The sequence below is a fragment of the Mustela putorius genome, unplaced genomic scaffold, assembly GCF_011764305.1.
Source record: "Mustela putorius furo isolate JIRA1106 unplaced genomic scaffold, ASM1176430v1.1 tig00003845_pilon_pilon_pilon, whole genome shotgun sequence".
NCBI lineage: Eukaryota > Metazoa > Chordata > Mammalia > Carnivora > Mustelidae > Mustela > Mustela putorius.
Genome location: NW_025421998.1, coordinates 50,279,381 through 50,300,113, shown reverse-complemented (window position 1 = coordinate 50,300,113; position 20,733 = coordinate 50,279,381). Strand labels below are relative to the sequence as shown.

The 20,733-nt window shown below is 36.9% G+C and overlaps 1 protein-coding gene and 1 non-coding gene across 11 annotated transcripts in view; one reads left to right on the top strand and one right to left on the bottom strand.

Moving 5' to 3' along the window:
- Nucleotides 1–20,733, bottom strand: part of HDAC9 (histone deacetylase 9) — a 924,856-nt gene that overhangs the window by 806,734 nt on the left and 97,389 nt on the right. The gene's annotated exons all lie outside the window — the stretch shown is intronic.
- On the top strand, nt 20,513–20,639 carry LOC123387125. Its single transcript, XR_006601482.1, has one exon. It is a non-coding gene; the product is annotated as a U6atac minor spliceosomal RNA (small nuclear RNA).

Genomic DNA, 20,733 nt, shown 5'->3' with positions numbered 1-20,733 from the left:
AGTAAATAAACCTGCAGCTACTATAATAATGAAATTGATGTTCTAACATCACTAATCCTATAGATGAAATAACCTCTCCTCTTTAAGCTAGGTGAGGGGGGAAAAAACTGTTATGTGCTAAATTCACAATGCTGGAAAGCTTCGAACTACAGAAAAATTATGACACAAGAGATCCTTCCAAGGTGCTCAGCAATCTTATTTGAGGCTGGTAGATGTCCCAAGAAATAGGGAATACTTATCACATGTAATGGATGATCAAGGCCTCAAAATGCTTCTCCAAGAAGTGGTGCCACCAGTGAAAAATAGAACTGCTAATTTCACATCTCTTAAAAGCAGGCTGTATCTGACCTTAGGTCGTCAGAGTGTGAATAGCCCAAACATTTAGCTTTGCTGTTTTATCGGAGTGAGAACTGGATGAAATTAGAATTCAGCTAATATTAGTGACTATGTTTACAGTAATCTTCAGTCAATGAGAATCAGTCATGGTTACATCAACTAATAAAGAAAATTCCTTCTTAAAAATCCCAGTCATAAAAGTAAAATCTCAGAAACACCATATTAATAACGGTTTGTAGATAAACAATAATTTAATAACTATTATTAGAATTTATAATAATTAGAGCTATATAGAAGAAAGTTAAACTAGCCAAACCATCTTTCCATAGGTAAAACAAACATATTTATAAAATATGGAAAATTATGGACCCTCACATATACACTAAATATTTTTTTTAAAAAATGGAAGCGTAGGTCATGAATACTCCTTATCATTATTTAAATGCCAATCTTAAAAATTAACCACTGGCATACAATAAACCTTGAACAGTACTCTTTCCTGTAAATAGGAATTTCTTTTGAAAGTATTCTTGGTCTTACCCTAGAGGGAAAAATTATTAAAATAAATTAACATTTTACTGGGTCTCTAATTGGAAGTGGCTGTTCTCAACAAATATGTTTATCAAACAGTGTGACTGGCAAAATGTATTACTGTAGCTGTAGTTATCCAAATTACATGCTGTCTAAAGTAAAAAGGGCAAAAGCCATCTGGCTCATATAACTTGCATTTTCTAGACAGCTTGCAGCTGGTTCTGATTAAGCAGCATCTCAGAACTCCAAGGGATCTATTTTTATCCCTGGAAGTATATTTTTAGGGCTCACACATCCAAGGCACAAGGCATTTGCCTTAATAAATGAACAACTACCTTCAATAAGGAAAAGGTTTACATAAAACCGTGGATGGTCTTCAGCTGTACAAGATGGGCTACAAGTTGAATATGGTAGTCTAAAACCCAATGTTGAGAACCTCCTCCTCTTTGGATGTTCCAAGAGAGGAACACAGAAAAGACACCTCATGTGTCTTATGAAATAATTAAAAGAAGACAGCTCAGGGCCCCCCGGGGGGGCTCAGTTGGTTAAGCATCTGACTCTTTATATTGGCTCAGTTCATGATCTCAGGGTCCTGAGATGGAACCCCATGTCGTGTTCTGCGCTGAGTAGGGAATCTGTTTGGGATTGTCTCTCTCCCTCTCCCTCTGCTCTTACCCCCACTCATACACTCTCATGTGTGCACTCTCTCTCTCTCTCAACTAAATAAATAAAATCTTAAAAAAATAAAAGATAGCTCAATAAGATATTTGGTTGTATTATCCTATTTATCCTAAGAAGTTGGTATAATTATTAGCCCATTGTACGGATGAAGAAACAAGGTTAGAGAGGCAAAATAACATGTTCAGTATAAAGATTGCAGTGAATAATGCAACTAGGACTCATCCTGTCTCTTCTGGCCCCAGGGTCTGAGCTCACCACTGACAGGGTTAACAATGGATTTCAGTAATTTACTTTGTCATAATAGAATTTAGTAATATTATATAATAAAGTAATCATAAAGGATTGTGGAAGAAACATTAGACGCTCTAAAACTGAATCTTATAATAATAATAAAGATGGTGAATAATAAAGAAATAGTTTTCTTTATCTTTTTTTTTTTTAAGAGGGGGGTAGAGAGAGATGGGGAGGGGCAGAGGAAGAAAGACAGAATCTTAAGCAAGTTCTACACTCAGCAGAGAGCCTGGCATGGGGCTTGATCTCACAACCCTGAGATCATGACCTGAGCTGAAATCAAGAGTTGGACTCTTAACTGACAGAGCCACCCAGGCACCCCTGTTTTCTTTCATTTAAATCTCCATAGCAGTATCCCTCATCATCCTATTCATCATCATCCTAATCATCAAATTAGAACAAAGATGGTCTTGGATGCTAGATAAAAACATAAAAAAAAAAAAGTCAGATTGCTGAAAAGATAAGCATTCTAATTTTTATATTCCTCTGTCTAAAGAAACTCAGTGAATCACTGATCTCACTAAACAGCTTAATCTTTTAGAAACTCAAAGATCCTCTTCCAAGAGAATCCTTGAATCTAAACCTTTACCTCAGGCCACTTCCCCCTTTGCTCCCTCGCCTGCCAGGGGTCTTTGGTGCTTCAAATATCCACTCCCTCCCTCCCCCTCCAGAACTCCACACCTTTCCATGCCTCCTCCTCACTCTTCCTTCTAGCTAAAGCCTTCCTCCTGACTTTCCTCACTCCTTCCCCATTATATACTCACACAACACACTGCACCCACCCAAACAGAAATAATCACAAGGGCCATACTTTACATGATCAAATCTGTGCTTTATATTGCTTTAAACATTGTTGATTGATGTCCTTCCAATTGGACTTCAGTGTCCATCATTATAGGCACCAGGTCTTCATTGTACATTTTCATCCTCAGAACTGAGCCCAGTAACCATCCCTCAGAACTGCTCGTTGAATGCATAACCACAGAACTCATTCTTCCCAGGCACAGACGTAGTAGGTATTTCTTTCTGTTCGTCATCCACAGACACCAGCAGACCTCTCTATGTAACTCTGTCATACAGACCAAGTCCAATCACAGTCACAGATACTATGACTGTATCAGAAGGAAGTCATGAGGATGCCAACATCTTCACCACGTACATTCTCACTTACAAAGGCAAAACTCAAAAAAATTTCAGATCTCTTTGACACTGGACTTCCCTCAATATATCCAGCACTCTTAGGCTCAAAACAAACACCAGGAACTAACTCATCCACTAAGTACTATATTTGTACTCAAGATACAGTATGAGGGCCTGAAAATCTATTTTTTTCTTTTAAGTCTTAGATTTGCAGAAGCACCTGGGTGGCACCATCGATTAAGCCTCAGACTCTTGGTTTTTGGCTCAGGTCATGATCTCAGGGACATCAGCTGGAGCCCCACATCAAGCTCCATGCTCAGCAAGGAATCTGCTTAAAACTCTCTCCTTCTACCTCTGCCGCTGCTCTCTCTCTCAAATAAATTAATCATTTAAAAAATGTCTCAGATCTGTAATATTGGGACTGGAGTCAGTGGGCTTCTCTGATGAGTGGATTTCTACACAGGCACAAAGGTGGTAAAGCACAGCTCATTAAGGGCTTTGCAAGCTGCTTTAAAATGTAGGTGTAATGTTGTGTAGATGGTTACTGATGAGATTCTCAAATCATTAGTCCAAGACCGACATTTTCTCCTTTTATTATTAGACATTCTCTTTCCACAGCTATAGTTACATGCTTTTGTGTTTCCAGGAGACTCTGCATGCATTTTAAGTTAAGTATGGTCATTTTCACCATCAGGACTTCAAAGGAAAGGCCACCCTGTATAAAAATGTTAGGGAGTGTTTCATTCCTATCCTTGACGTCATTGCCATGCTCTCTTTACAAATAAATACCTTCTGATGGTAAAAACAGATAATAATGAATGGTTGCCAAGTTTCCTCTCCTCCGGACTATCATGGAGGGTTAAGTTTTAAGATGATGAAGGTGGCTACAAATAAAAGGGATAATTTCATTATGAATAAATAAAAATTGTCAATTTATAACATGAAAACTCAGGCCCAAATTTAGAAGGGAAAGGAAGAAAATCTCAATTTAATTTATTACCTTGAGCTGACAAACACTATGCATATTAACTTAGTTTTGGTTCCACATAATAAAGCAACTTCCAAAAAACAAAACAATACTTTCCTGATTCTGGAAGTCTGTGTGTCATAGGTTGCAAAGAAAGAAAAGGAAGTGACTGGTTTAAAATAGGCCTGCTAAGTGACTCAATTAGATTATACTGAACTCTTTTCAACATCCTTTGGTTCTAAAGGTAAAATGTGGGTTCTATTTGAAAAAGGTTTAAAATGATGCTACAAGGTGATTTACGTTGCAATACCTGAAATAAGAAAATCTCTTAGCCAGAACTTACGTTTTTGTTTTTTTGTTTGTTTTTTAAGATTTTACTTATTTATTTGACAGAGAAAGACACAGTGAGAGAGGAAACACAAGCAGGGGGAGTGGGAGAGAGTGAAGTAAGCTACCACTGAGCAGGGAGCCCAATGCGGGGCTCGATCCCAGGACCCTGGAATCATGACCTGAGCCGAAGGCAGAGGCTTAACGACTGAGCCACCCAGTTGCCTCACTTATGTTCTTTATTAGGTAAGTGATAACTGCCCAAAGGTGATGGTTCTCATAAGCAATTTACTGAATTTGAATTATTTGAAATAATACATTGAAATAATACATTGAGTTTCTCCACTAGACTATAAGTTCCTCTAGAGTCACATCTGTATCTTATTCAAGGGGAGTACTGAACATAGCAGAATATCTGGATTTTACAAGGTGCTCAATAGATGTCTGATGAGCACAATTAAGTGTGAAAGAATTCCCATTATATGCCTCACTATCCTCATTATATCAGATACAATGTTTACAGTATATATTACAAGTAGTTGTCCTTAGTAGGCAAAAAGAGAACTAACACCAGTGTCAAAAAAAAAAAAAAATACATACTTTTTTTCACTTAAAATCTGCTCCCCCTTCTGATCTGAACCGAAGGAAATTTGAACCAACTCTTCTTACTGTATACCATCAACAAAAATCAGAGCTGCATTTCAGTGATTCAATTCCACAATGTGGTGCAGATAATAACTGCAGCCTTCCATTCAGCTCACATAATAGATGTTCACAAACATAATTAATAAACAGAGAGCAAAGTGTATCTTAAGTAAAAGTCAGAAATGCTTAGTAAGAGATATGGCTCTGGAAAGAATGCTGCTTTCAAGGTCAAAGACTTGGGTTTTAACAAAAAGTCAGCACTTATTAGCAATGTGACCTTGGGTTAGTCTCTCCCTAAAATAAGCATTCTCCTATATTAAATGAGGACCATAAACTATTTAACTCATCAAGTTACTATGGGAATTAATGCATGATAAGATATCAAGCTCTTAGCCTGGCACCTGTTATGTCAGTAGGGGATCAATAAAGTTGTAGCAAATCAGAATGTAAAAGATCACAAAACCAAAAAAGTCACTACCTACCTCTTCCCATTAAAATACCCATGCTTACAATTCTGTTTGGGTGGTAACATACCAGAAGTATAATGGAGCTTGGAAATAATTCCTCATAAATAAGAAATATAAGATTTAAGGAGAGGAAAAGAAGCTAATTAAGGCATGATAATAATTACTTATGCATATTCAATAGATTAGGACTTAATTAATGGGAAATTAAGTTGTATACAATAAAAAACAAATGCAGGGGGGCCTGCATGGGTCAGTTGGTTAAGCATCTGCCTTCAGCTCAGGTCATGATCCCAGAGTCTGGGATCGAGCCCAAGCCCCACAAGACCCACAAGCCCCACAGCCGCAGCGGGGAGCCTGCTTCTTCCTCTCCCTCTGTCTCTCCCCACCCTTGCTCAATCTCTCTCTCACTGTCTCAGATAAAGAAATAAATAATCTTTTTAAAAAAACAAGTACAAAAAATGCACATCTGAGTAAGGCAAGGGTCCTTTTCAGACTCAGTATTTTAAGACTGTTACTCAGGTTTTACATGCTATATAATATACATGGTAAATTCCAGTCTCTCGTTTTTCATTAATTCATGCTATTCGATTATTCAACTTTCTGTTCTTTTTCATTGACATCCAGATCAAATTTCTCTAAATTTTCTTTCCATACTCTATGTTATCAATGATGACTTCATTACAACTTACAGTGGATATACTAGGACACTTTTGATACAAATGATTAAGCCTACCACACAAGTTAGAAATGATTTCAGATTGGGGGAGCTATTTTTTGTTTTGTTTCCTGCAGGTGATGGTAAAGTAGAAGAAAGAGCTAGCCATTGAGATAGAAAATACGAAAGGTTGTGATCTGAGTAACTGCTAAGAAACATTTGAAGTTATCTCAAATAGAGGATTCAGTAACTTTTCTACATGTTTATTATACCTGCTCTTCTCTCCCAAACATTTCTTAACCTATCGCTTTTTTTTTTTTAAGACTTTTTATTCATCCATTAAGAGAGAGAGAGTGTATGCACAAGTAGGGGGGAGAGGCAAGCAGGCTCCCAGAGCCCAGTGTGGGGTTCAATCCCAGGACCCTGGGATCATGACCTGAGCTGAAGGCAGATGCTTAACTGACTGAGCCACCCAGGTGTCCCTTATACTTCCACTCTTAAATTAGGTACTAAATTGCACAGGTTGACCTGAAATCACCCACAGACAAATCATTAGTTCTTTTAAAGGGAATCACTTAAAAGTACTACAAAGCTAAATGGTACAACTAAACTGTGTTTTTCTTTCTTTCTTTTTTTTTTTAAAGATATTTATTTATTTGTTAGAGAGAGGCATAGCAAGAAAGGGAACACAAGCAGGGAGTGTGGGAGAAGGAGAAGCAGGCTTCCCGCTGAGCCGGGAGACCTACTAGGGGTTCGATCCCAGGATCCTGGGACCACAACCTGAGCTGAAGGCAGATGCTTATCAACTGAGCCACCCAGGAGCCCTCAACTGTGTTTTTCAAACACAAATATAAAGATTTAATACACATAACTAACAATTATAATAAGTGCATATGTGTATGTAATAAGAGACATGACTTGAATAATAAATACATTTACTTTCTTTTTTGTGGTTAAGACTTCCCACTTTTCATTCTCCTGATAATTTCTTCTTTATACTTCTGCTCATTATTGAATTGGATACATTCTTATAAAATGTCTCAGATCATCTTTTTGAATGAAGAAGTACATAGATCAAATAAATATAAACACTTGGACTAAATTTATTATCAAGTGTCTGCTACTCCTCTCCCTACATTTGAACGTGCTCTGAGGTTACAGAACTTGGACCACTAAAATCATTTCAGCATGCCTCCCAAAAGAGAATTTTTAGAAGGCATCCATTTATTCAAGTCAATGGTCCTATGTATATTTAAATTATTTTTTATGATTCAAATAAGAAACCAACTCTTCATTATCTTTTCATCTCGTGTAACCACAAGAATAATCATGTCACTGGAAGGGCTGAAATTCAAGGAGTCTCTCTGGGAATATTTATCCCCCCACGTTTCTTTTCTTTTTTATAATGGGATCCTGGCCAAAAGTGTTCTCGTACATTAAAAAGAATTACACAAAAGAGAAAGTCCAAAGACAGTCATCCATTGGGATTAGTTTATTTACGTCACTGAGGTCCTGCTTATTCCTGACCTAATCTATCAATACAAAAATATTTTTAAATAAAGCATACATTATAAAACAGAAATAATGAAATGAGCTTTATTGTGCATTTAAATAGGAGGGTTTAAACAACTGATGTACATAGAGTTCCAGAAATGACTACTCTTTGATGTGTGTTTATGTTTTATTTTCCAAAACTCCTGAATGCCTTTTATCCCCTCTTGTCACCAATTAACAGCTACAGTGATAGAAACTATAATTCATATGCCAAAGATGATCAGTCTGAAGTTTCCATGGCTATAGAACACGGATTGTTTTCTACAATTTCAATCAGGTTTTCAAAAGGTTTTCAATCATGTTTCCTTGGTTCAAGAATTTCTCAATGACCTATCATCAGTTTCAAAAATTAACATCAATAACCCATCTACATTTGTTTTAAGTGTATGCTAAATCCAATCAAATCTCAGAAGTATTATCAATGAATGTTTGAGAGCCCCCCAGAAGAATAAGGAGTATGTGTTCCAATTTTTCCTTGAGTGCTAAACCAAAAACAGATGCTTTTTTAAAAGAAATAAATCAAAGGCAGAATTACATGGAGACTATCACAATAATATTCATAACATGTACGTGATGAACTTGAAATTCATCTGAGAAATATTTCATATTAAGGAAAACTATAGAACTTAATTGAGAAATAAATAATATACAGACAATAATCCTAAATGAGATTATAAGATTAAAAAATCAAATGTTCTCAAGTTATTTTATAGACATACAATAACAATTACTAAATAAAACTTTCATTAGTTTTAAAAATAAACAGGTGAAAATATACTACTCTCCTCTGTGCTACCAAAGTCTTGTATTCACCTCTCTTTTATGGTTTTTATCACTTTATAAATGTGTCTGAGGGTTTTTTCTCATGTCTGTTTTCCTGGAAAGACTTTGATTACCAGGGATGGGGAAACTAGGTAATTTTTATTTCTCTTTCCACACTTTTTCTGGTATATCATAGATGCTCCATGATTTCTTTAAAAAAAGGTCAGAGCCCACTACATTTGAAACTTATTATAAAGCCACAGTATTTTTTTTTTCAAGAGAGAGAGAGTGAGAGCATGCAAGCACAAGGACAGGTGGGGTGTACAGAGGGAGGGGGAGAAAGACAATCTCAAGCAGACTCCAAGCAGAGGGCACACCCCAAGGAGGGCTTGATCTAACAACCCTGAGATCATGACCTGAGCCAAAATCAAGAGTTAGAGGCATAGTCAACTGAGACACCCCAGAGGCCCTAAAGTGTTAATAGTTTAAATAATATGGCTTTGATACTTATTTTGAAATATATCAACAAATAAGAATATAAAGTCCAGTATAAAATATCTAATAATATATATGAATATAATAAAAAGGAAATTCAAAACAATAAGGAGTGGGAGAAGTACTTAATAAATGATAATGAGAAAACCAGTTGGTGATTTGGGGGGAAAATGGGTCAAAATTTATACCATGTAATATAATACAAATGTGGGGCACCTGGGTGACTCAGTGGATTAAAGCTTCTGCCTTCGGCTCAGATCATGATTTCAGGGTCCTGGGATCAAACCCCGCACTGAGCTCTCTGCTCAGTGGGGAGCCTGCTTCCCCCCTTTCTCTCTGCCTGCCTCTCTGCCTACTTGTGATCTCTGTCTTTAAAAAATAAGTCTTTAAAAAATATATACATATATACATACATATGTATGTATATATGATCTCTGTCTTTAAAAAATAAGTCTTTAAAAAATATATACATACATATGTACATATGTACACATGCATAATATGTCTCCTCTTTCATTTTGTATGTGTGTGACTGTATATATATGTATAAATATATGATCTTGTTTATAAAAATTAGCAAGAAATAAAATTGAGTATTTTTGAAAGAATAATAGCTTTCTAAACCTTGAGTCAAAAAAAAGAAAAAGATGTAAAATTTTTGTAACAGTTTAATCTTTAACTTTTACTAAGAAAAGTAATAGTTGTGGTAAAAGGAAAATAACATATTGCAGAAATATTTATAAATACAAGATATCAAAGGTTTTTTTCTATGTTAAAAGAGGGGATAAACAATCTGACAGAAAAACAAAATAAAAAAGAAAAATAAAGAAATAACATGGACATACACATGGGAATCAAATTATTAAGTGCACATTAAAAAAAAGAGAGCATTCAAGCATTTTATTTACCAAAGTGAGGCAAATTAAGGCAATGCTGAAATACCATTTTACATTTAACTAACAAATATAAAGTCTAAGAATAGAATTATCCAAGTTATACAACACTGTCCTAATTCTTAGAAAAATAAAACTGATAAGCCCATACATTACAGTTGGCAATTTACAGTAGAAAGCACTTGACAAAATACTTCAAAAGGCATCTTTTTAAAAGTCACATCGTTTGACCCATGAAATTATTTGAAACTTTTAACATCATAATGTCAAGCCAGAAAGCTTAAATCGAATAAACAACCACCCACCAAAAAAGGGAATATTTGAACAGATTTTTGTGGTGACGTAATTTATAGTAGCAAAACATTATAAGTCTAAATCTTTAACATCAGAGGAATGATTAAGTCAACTACTGATTATCGGAAAACCACTCATGGAAACCATTCATTAAAGAGTATAATACATGAAAAGGGCAATTTATTTTTTTTCTTTTTTTTTTAAGATTTTATTTATTTATTTGGCAGAGAGAGATCACAAGTAGATGGAGAGGCAGGCAGAGAGAGAGTAAGAGAGAGGGAAACAGGCTCCCTGCTGAGCAAAGAACCTGATGCAGGACTCGATCCCAGGACCCCGAGATCATGATCTGAGCCAAAGGCAGTGGCTTAACCCACTGAGCCACCCAGGCGCCCATGGGCATTTTAAATTGAAGCTGAATATGACATGAAACCAAAAGGAAGCAAACTGCACAGATTGGTATGGTGAGAAATATCTCCCTTCTGTTGGTAATATTATTTATTCTATAATTAAACATTTTTTTAATGGTTAGATAAATTATTGGTAGACGTTCAAAACTAGAAGACACAAGGATCACATATAAGGCCAAAGCTAAAAACAAAATTAATTTCTCTGAAAGAAAATTACAGCTTCTGAAATGTAGTACATGCCCTGGCATTTAAATGGAGAAAAGGCTAAAAATAATGGGAAAATTACTACAGTAAGTAAATGAAAGACAAAATAAAAATGCCTATGGAAAGTATTCGTTCCATGGAGATCAAGGACTAAAGCTGAGTTTAAGCTAAAAAAACTCTAGTTAATTGGTCCATTCAAAGAAGCTAGAAAACAGGAAAGAGAGTAAAAAGACAAAATAAAATTTCCCCATGACTAATTTTTTTTCACTTTCCCCCACCAGTCAATCCCTCTTAACTCCTTTGCACCAACAGTAGCCCACTGGTGTCTAACAACAAAAAGCAGGGTTACAATCAGCTTTGTTTGTGTACATTCATCATTTGCATACAAACTTTAATATTAGCTTTAAAAAGGAACACTGAAAAAGAAAAAGGAGACACTGATGCAGAGGTCTGGAGAAAGGGCAAGCTACACCTTAAATCTGTATAGCATCATTTGCAACATACAGTGCTCCTTCTCATTTCAGTTTCATTAAATGGAATAAAAATGAGAAAATTTGTTATGCCACGGGTGTTCACACAACTCTACCAGGATCAGCCACTGTGTTGAGACACATCTGGTGTGCCAGAAACAAACTAGGAAGTGGTGTGTAGGAGGAAAGAAAATTAAAAGTTGTCAAACATATTTCTTTAGGCACTCAACATAATCTGTTATTCTAATTATTTTCCTGATATTGATGTAGCCAAGTTAATTATTATATAAACTACAGTAAAACTTTTAGGTTCCCCCAAAACTCTTCCTTCTCTATTTTTTACATGACATGTCCATATAACACATCATATACACAAACACATACACACTGTATTAGAAAATTTTTCTCCCTGGGGTATTTTATGCCCCCTGGGTAGTAGATTATTCTGCATTCCTTGAAAATACCCAACTACCTCACAGAAGATCTTTGTAGTCCAGTTTTCCTAAAAAACAGTGTTCTAAGAAAAACTCTTAAAAATACAGGTAAACACTGATCCACTAGCCCAATTAGGAATGTGAAGACCATTCAACAGCTAAGATAATATAAAGCACATATGATGTTTCAGACACTGCTCTAAAGTGCCTTCCAGGTATTTATTTCACTTAATGCTCACCAGACTTTTGAAGGCGACAGCATTAATTAGTATGCCCATTGTGCAGATGAACAAACTGCAGCAGAGACATTGTGAAAGTCAGTTGGTGGAACTGAGTTTCAAGTCAGGTCCTTTGGTCTCCACTGTGAGACTCCTCTGGCCCAATGCCTCCCATTGTGCACCATGACTATCTCGGTCCTACTCCCTGTGTCCCAACTTCTCAGTTCTCACTGTAACAGAAACTTGCCAGGCCCACTGAGTGGGTGATTCACACAATGTCTGTTCGACCACTTCTTCAGAAACAATTAATTTTACAGGTGATGGTCTCAATGCCAAGAAGGCACCGAAACATCTTAAATCTTAACATCATAAAACTTAAAATCTGAAATCCACTCTGCCATTCAGTACCTTTTTATCTAAATGCCCTCCAACCCACTGAAAGGAAGCTAAAGCCAAGTGGGCATCATACTGGGGGGGAATCTGCAAGTGTCCAGAACATTACCATGTTTGATTACATTTAATTGACCTCTGAATGGAGTCAGTGTCTACACACAGGTGCAACATGTTTTACAAGGCAAGAAATCCTAAAGGAAAAAAATCCCTTAATAGGAAGGATACTGTTACAGGTTCTCTAGGCTGCCGCAGGTAACTACTTAAACTGTTAATGTATAAGGTAAAGAAGAGATGATCACTTAACAAATATCTGGGGGAGGGGGAGTCATGAAATCTAGTAGCTACTTAACCTACATAAAACTAAAACTCAACTAAAAATGCCAAGACAGATCTGTGACTTGAAATTTTACTCAATTCAGACCTGGAAGAAGACAAAAGCAAAACAAAATAAGATCATTTGACTCTGCCTATAGATACATGGGAATGAATTTATTAAAATATAATGGTGCATGCTGCAGAGCTTAAGCAAAAACAGCAAATTGACAGGTGAAAGTCTTCCCCCAGCTTTCTCTTAAAAATATCAGAAGAATACCCTGGTGATGACAGAGAAGAGTTCTTCATTTCCCGTTATTGAGAATATTCTGAGCATATGTTTAAAGCACTCTCACCAGCCCTGCTTAATTCCCATTTATTTTACTCAAATGAAAATGGTCATTTTCCTAGGCTGAATTCACTACCCTTGCTTTTTCAACTCTATTCAGGAGAATAACGGGGGGCATGACTCATGATGCAGAAGGAAAAATGTAAACAACACTGGTATCAGAACGGGAGGCAGGAATGGAAAGGCAAGAAAAAAAGAAGACAAGACAATGACACCAGAAAGTGACCTACTTGAAAAGAGGGGCTTCCTATGTATCAATAGAGGGCTGCTCTCATTGGCCAGAGTCCTCGGAAAGAACCCTGGTGGCAGGCCTTGGCTTCCAGTGCGGTCTCTCAGAGGTGCAGCCCCGGATGGCCCTTCCTGAGAGTGGTCCTGCATAGGGGTAGGACAGGGACCTGCGCTCCACACTTCTCCATCTGTGACTGGGTGTCTAAGTTCCGTACAGAGCTGTGGGAGGCTCGGGAAGCCAGCTGCAGCCTTGAGTCCAACATATGGCCCAAAGTCCAGCATTATTCGTAAGAAGGCAGTAATTTTGTCCCCTTTCTCTATCCTACGTTTATTTCTTGATGGTTCCAAATGTGAAGCAAACGGCATAGTATATAACACTTTGAAATCCCAACCAAATGTAAAACAAAATTTTATTTTATTTTATCTATCTATCTATTTATTTATTTATTTATTTGGCTGGTCTTCCAAATTCACAGGAAGTATGGACTTATTTTAAAAGCATTAAGGAAAACTACCTAAAGATACAAAATCTGAGACAGGAACAGGGGCAGATCCTAAGCATTACTTGGGGCAGAGAAATGGTCCCATAGACCAGCTCTGCTATAAAGTGGTCATAAGTTCCAGCCAAAGCTTCCTGTGCCAACTAAGTAACTGGGCCCAGCTCCTGAGTGTAAAATGAGAGGACCGGACAAGGCCATCTTCATGGCACCTATGGGCACCAACATTCTGTGATGTTACAACTAAAATTAACTAGCTTTGGCAGTACTTTCAATGTGAAAAATGAAAACCCACATCAGTCCCACATCCTAAGACTGAAGTCAACCCAGAGCCAGAGAAACCTCTCTTTCAGAAAGAAGAAAATGTTGATCTACAGTAACTTCAGAAACTGGTGAAGAGAGAAAATAATATACTAAGAAATTAAAACAGGACATTGACCTCTGTGAGAAGATCAGATACAAGAAGAGTTAGTACTGTACTAAGGGAAAAGTAGTCTTTTCTTGTATTATTTTTAAAGTAGGTATGTCCTTGGAAATATTATTCAAAATATTGAATCCTCAATTGCCTAATGGTATTAGTCCACTTCCAAAACCCAATAAAATCCAAAATTAGCTTGCAGATGAATGATGGCTTTAAGAGTTTATCCAGAATCCAGTGTGATCGTATAGATGGTATGGGCCAAACTCCTCAGAAAATGCCAAGAAACATTTGAGCCAGGCCAAAAAGTGCTGAAACGTTCCACTGACACAGAACCCACAAGTCAACATGAAGCTTTCACTGGAAGATACAGCCTTTGCATGCAGTTTTCCAGGGATCCAGCCAAAACTCAGAGATCACTGAAAAAAGCTCTCAAAACCAAAATGATTCCAAATAGAGGTTTACATGGCAGGGAAATTCTGAATGGAAATTTATCCTTCACAACCAATGGATTCAATAGCTGATCCCATTATATCAGAGGATTTTAATTCTTCCTGGAAATTCTCTACAAATTACAGGTAACCGCAGTCTGAGCAGAACTTCTGTGTATTTTTAAACAAGTCAATTGTTTCAATGAGATAAGTACATTATTTCCACCAGACAGATAATTGTTTTCTTGTTCAATTGCATTACATTTGTGTATCCAGGTATAAAATGTTACAAATGGAAAATTACTGAGAAGCAAAGCAGTCATTAGTGTGACCTATAAATGGAGCAGAGATGTCACAAAAGTTTTGCTAATGCTTTTTTATGTTCCCAAATATATATTTTTTACTTTTTAATCTCTTCTATACCTGACCACAGAGCAAACAGCAAGAGCAGATCTTCATGCCCATACACAACACAAACAACTAAGATGTCAGCTGACCAACAAGAATGACTAAGTGATTTGCATATAAATATACACAAAAGTAAAATAAATTCAAGGATAAATTACTCACCTTCATAAGAAATCTAGAAATTTGGGATCTCTGGGAAGTAAAAATAAATAATTTTCAAGTATCATACTGGAATTAGGCAATATTTCTAGATATTACTTTGTAGGTAGAGGAACTGTATCAGAAAATTACATATCTGTTTATTGTTGTTACATTGTCTATTTCCTGAGAGAATTCACATCTATTAACTGTCCTCAATTAAGAAGAGCAAAGCAAACAAAAGAGACATTAAATACCAAAAAGAATCAGCACTTTGTTAGTTAAAGGCAGGTTATTTTCAGATGGAATTTTTTTCTTATTAATTATTTTTATTAACATATAATATATTATTTGCCCTAGAAGTATAGGTCTGTGAATCATCAGGCTTACACATTTCACAGCACTCACCATAGCACATACCCTCCCCAATGTCCATAACCCAACACCCTCTCCCTACCTCCCTCCCCCAGCAACCCTCAGTTTGTTTTGTGAGATTATGGTTTGTCTTCAGATGGAATTTGCACAGAGACGGTCACTGAGAAAGAATGACCACAGACAGCGTGGCCTTACATACCAGAAAGGATGAAGGCAGACAATTAGAATTACAAACCATATCTAACTCACAATGCTTATCCTGGGGGCACAAGTTCCATTTAATAAAGAAAACATCTTACTTATGTTAGTATTTTAATGCCTTTGGATTAAAGCTTATGGCACCTATTCCCCATCTGTTCAATAGTTTCTGTATCACATATATTATATCAACATACACGCTGTACATTTTTAAATAGAAAGATCATATTTTTTAAACTTCTTAGAAATTCATTATATTTCAAATTGTACAGTCAAAAAATTGTTAAAGGATATAAACTACAATGTAAATATCACACATTGATCAAATACCCAAAACTGATTAAGAACAGGTATTATGAGATTTTATGAAATTATAGCACACATCCAGAAACATATGAGGAGGTGCAGTAGAATGCTGTGTAAGGCGTGGTAATCCTCCAGGGTCGTAATCAGTGATTCTTCTCATTTAATAAGTTGATTCTATGAGAAGATTTTAAAAGTTAGAAGACTGTGTAATAGAGTAAAAATGCCATAAGAACTGAAATTTCTTGGGTGCCTGGGTGGCTCAGGTGGTTAAGCTGCTGCCTTTGACTCAGGTCATGATCTCAGGGTCCTGGGATCTAGTCCCGCATCGGGCTCTCTGCTCCACAGGGAGCCTGCTTCCTCCTCTCTCTCTCTCTGCCTGCCTCTCTGCCTACTTGTGATCTCTCTCTGTCAAGTAAATAAATAAAATCTTTAAAAAAAAAAAAAAACTGAAATTTCTTTACAGCCTAGGAGTTTAAGGAAAAATTCTGCTTGTGTGTTTTCATTTTCTGTTTTTTTTTATAGCTATGTTAATTTAAAGCTATATAAAATAGGATTAGGCCCTCTATAAAGAGATTTTTAAACACACTTTTAATATTTAGGAGGAAATGTGTCAGTTCAAAGATGCTTTTAGACAAAGTTACATAAAAAATTCAATTTATTTAATATGTTAAAATATTCTGATTAATATTAAATTAATAAAAACTTCCCAAAAAGTGATGAGAAAGACTTGCTATAAAATTTATTTTATGAATTTACCCAAGGCCACTTCTGCAGCTTAGAACAACTTTTTGACATGTACATACTTTTCCCAGAATTTTTCAGCTGTAAAAAAAAAAAGTCCTAAAAGTCCTTAAACCAACCTTCATTTTTTTTGGAAAAAGAAATCAAAGTCCTAGGAATTAAAATGAGAAACTGGATTCTATATGTCTACTTAAATGCCAAGTCAAGATTAGAGCAAAAAAATCCTAATTTCTGTTTCATTTTTCATTTAAGGTGAAAAATAAAAGTGAAGTAATCACCTAGAGATCTCACAAATCCAAAGCACAACATTTAGAACTGGGGAAATAAGAGCAGGGAAACCACTGCCTTCGTGGAACTTACACTCACACAGGAGACCGACAAACCCATGTCAAGAGTGAACTCTGTCACCAACTAGGTTTTTGTGTACAGACTCTTCTATCTTCTCTAGGTTCCTACTTCCCACCTGACCCTCTGCTCCTCTCTCTCACTCCCCTGTGGGCTCTGTTCTGCCAGGTGACCTCTGTTCACGGACTTGTCCAGGATTCCAAGTTGCCAAACTCCGCCCAACCCACCCAAGCTACCTACCTTACTACAAGCGCTTCAGATAATTTCACTGGAATCTCCCATACCACTTCAGAGTCAACAAAACCAAAACCGAACATAGGCTCTCTCAGAATTGACTGCCTGTTCCAGTTCTAACTTCCCCTGTTGCTACTAGTATGATCCTCCAGAATTCTCAGCCCCAAATCTTAAATCATCTTTAATTCCTCCCTCACCTGTAGCATCTGGATCCAGTCGGTCTCCCTAGCCTACGTGTATTAGTCAGAGTTCTCCAAGAAACAGAGACTTATTATAAGGAACCAGCTCACGCAATACGGAGGCTGGTAAGTCCGTCATCAGCAGAGCTGGTGCCTGAGCTTGAAGCTAAAAGTCAGCAGACTTCAGAAGAACCAGGAAGAAAAAAGGTTCTAGTTCAAAGGCTGCAGGGCAGAATTCTCCCTTATTTGAGGGAGGTCAGCCCCATGTTCTATTCAGGTCTTCAATGAATTAGATGAGGTCCACCCACATTGTGGAGGCTCAATCTGCTTCATTCAGTCTACAAATTTAAATGTTACTCTCAGAACAGAACAGAGTAACAGAAATGTTACCCTTACAGAAACACCAGAGTAATGTTTGACCAACAATCTTGGTACCCAGTGGCCTAGCCAAATTGATGTCAGATTAACCATCACATCACGGTTTTACTTTTCAAACGTCACACTCCTTTTTCTCAATTCGCAGTCTCATTCCCATCATCTTAATTCAGGTCTTTATGACCTCCTTCTGGTTTTCAGCACAAGGATGTAAACCAGCCCCCTCCTCATCCTTCAGTTCCACATCACTGGAAATGCTGTGGACACGTTTATTTTCAGAATTGTTTTTAACATATCATTCCTGTTCTATTACTATTCACAAAGACATCTTACTCTAAATAGATCCAATTATTTTTCTTACAATATATTGTTCTATATAATCCAGCCCTACTTGCCCTCCTGACCTGTTCCTTCTACCACTCTCCTAATTTAGAACTTATATTGTAACTGGCCAAAAACTTAACTATCTTTTCCCACTTATCCAGACCCATCCCTTCCACAATGCACCCACCTTCTCTGGAAAGCACTGTGCACTCTTCTTTGCCTACCTCAATTCCATCCCCCTGCCAAGGTTTGTCTCCAGCTTCAACTCCTTCCTGAAGTTTTCCCAATTCCCCAAACTATATAAATCTTTTAGTTTTCTACTCCTTGTGTTCATTTTAGATAAACATAAGCATTGCTACTCTAAACTACTCTGTCTTGTTCACAAATTTCTTTCTATCTTTCTTTTTAGAAAGTGAGAGAGAGAGAGAAAGAGAAAGGGAGATAGCACGAATTTGGAGGGAGGGGCAGAGAGAATCCCAAGCAGGCTCCATCCCCAGCACAGAGTCTGACACCAGACTTGGTCTCACAACCCCGAGATCATGACCTGAACCAAAATCAAGAGTCAGACACTTAGCTGACTAAGCTCCCCAGGTCCCCCTCACGAATTTATTTCCACTGCACATCCCTTTCTCCCTAGTCCCCATTCTCACCCGATCACCTCCAAATACACATCTTCTGTTTATTTGGGGATGAAAAATCTTGGAATCTGTGCTGTGCCAAGTACTGTGTAAGGCAGTAGACATACCAAGAGGTGTTGCACCCAGAAGCCTTACAGTCTAAGATGAGAGAGATAATTATTGTAATAATTAAGGAGCAACATATTGCATATAGAACAAAGGTAGATACAAAGCTCTAAGGGAAGACAGAGAATATAACAGAAGAAGAAAGTAAATTGGCTTAGTCAATGATGCGGTACAGGATAAATTCAATGGGAGTAGAGGAAAAGGCACTTCAAGTACTGAAAATAACCAGTGCAGAAGAATAAAAACAATGAAGAACACACACACACACACACACGCATATAGACATATAAATGTATACACATACATATATATGTATACATATAGAAAGAGACACACACATATATACATGTATATTCATAAAGGGTGAGAGGAGACATTTACCATGATGGCAAACAAACTAGATATTCAGGATCATAACCCAGGCATAGAACTGCTGAAAAACAAGAGATTAAATACAGCAAAAGAATCACTAAATAATAGGAACAGAGCCCCAGAAACAAAAATATCTGTAATATTGAGAATACTAAGTCCAGATCTTGAGTGGAGCAGAGGAGAAGCAGGCATGGCTGGAGCATGGAGCCATACCACTTCGAACCACAGCAGTTGGAAGTCCCTAAAATAGAAGTAAAATTTTATTTGTCCCTTATCCACGATAATAAAGAACAAAAATTTTTCATAATTCATTTGACAGCAACTCGAAGTTCATCTGGCAACACAAACCTGCCTCAACAAATAGGAAGCTATTTATTATCTTTATCTCATTTAGTATTCTTATCCACGAATTTCACTACAGAAATAAACATTAAATGATTTTATTATGAGGAACTGTCCCAAATCCATTAAAAGTGACATGACACAGTCAGTTAAGCATCTGCTTGGGCTCAGGTCATGATCTCAGGGTCCTGGGATCAGCCCCACTTCAGTGGGGAGTCTGCTTTGCCCTCTCCCTCTGCCTTTCCCCCACTGCTCATGCACACTCTCTCTCTCATAAATAATAGAAATCTTAAAAAAAAAGTGACATGACATTAACACAGGAATTATGTTCCATATACCTTTTAAAAATCTGATAAATCCTCAACTCCAAAACACACCTGGCCCCTGGGGTTTTGGATAGGATTCTATGGACCTCAGATTTTGAGATTCCACAGAATGAGTCAGATAGAAATAGAGGTCTCTTGCCCCAAGAAAGGTTTTAGAGTTCATGGAAGATCTATTTAGAACTGCTTTTGTTAAATGGAGGATAAGTTCTCAGTGCCAAACACATTCTATTATTGACCACCTTTGTGATCCATGACAAAATTTATTTTACTTATATAACATTAGTTAAAAACAGAAAATAAACTGCCAACCATGGACTCTTAACATCAACCTTTTTACTCCCCTTATAATGCCAAGAATGCCAAGGGAAAAAAAAATTGTAAAACAACATTCTCTTTGCCTCCTATAACCCTAATAGATAGTTTCCTGGAATTGTCTATTCAAACAGAAAATTAATTTCCATGCACAGCTGGAAATACCACATTGGCAAGCAAAGAAAACATCAAACACCAGTAGATTAAATAAAAAGTGTAAGAACTATAAAGACTCAACAAAACAGAATTTGCTCAGTGAGATGGTCCTATGAGGACAGCTTTTCACCGTTTATTTAATGTATGAATACATCTCTTAAAGTGAAGTAGCAATAATCAAGGAAGCTTTGGATCCAGAAAAACAATGAGAGGATTATATCACTCAACCAGTTTTCCTACTGTTGTATGAAAGGAGAGAAGGTTAGCACTCCCCTTGCCAAGGTCCTTGGGCCTGTACGCCACAGATACAATAAGACACTGCACCAACTTTGTGGCTTCTCATCATGGCTGGGTTTTGTTTTTTTTCCCTACTTTGGGATGATGAAAAAGTTCTGGAGACACAGTGGCAAATGGTTGTGCAATAATAATGTGAATGCACTTAATGACACTGAAGTGTACA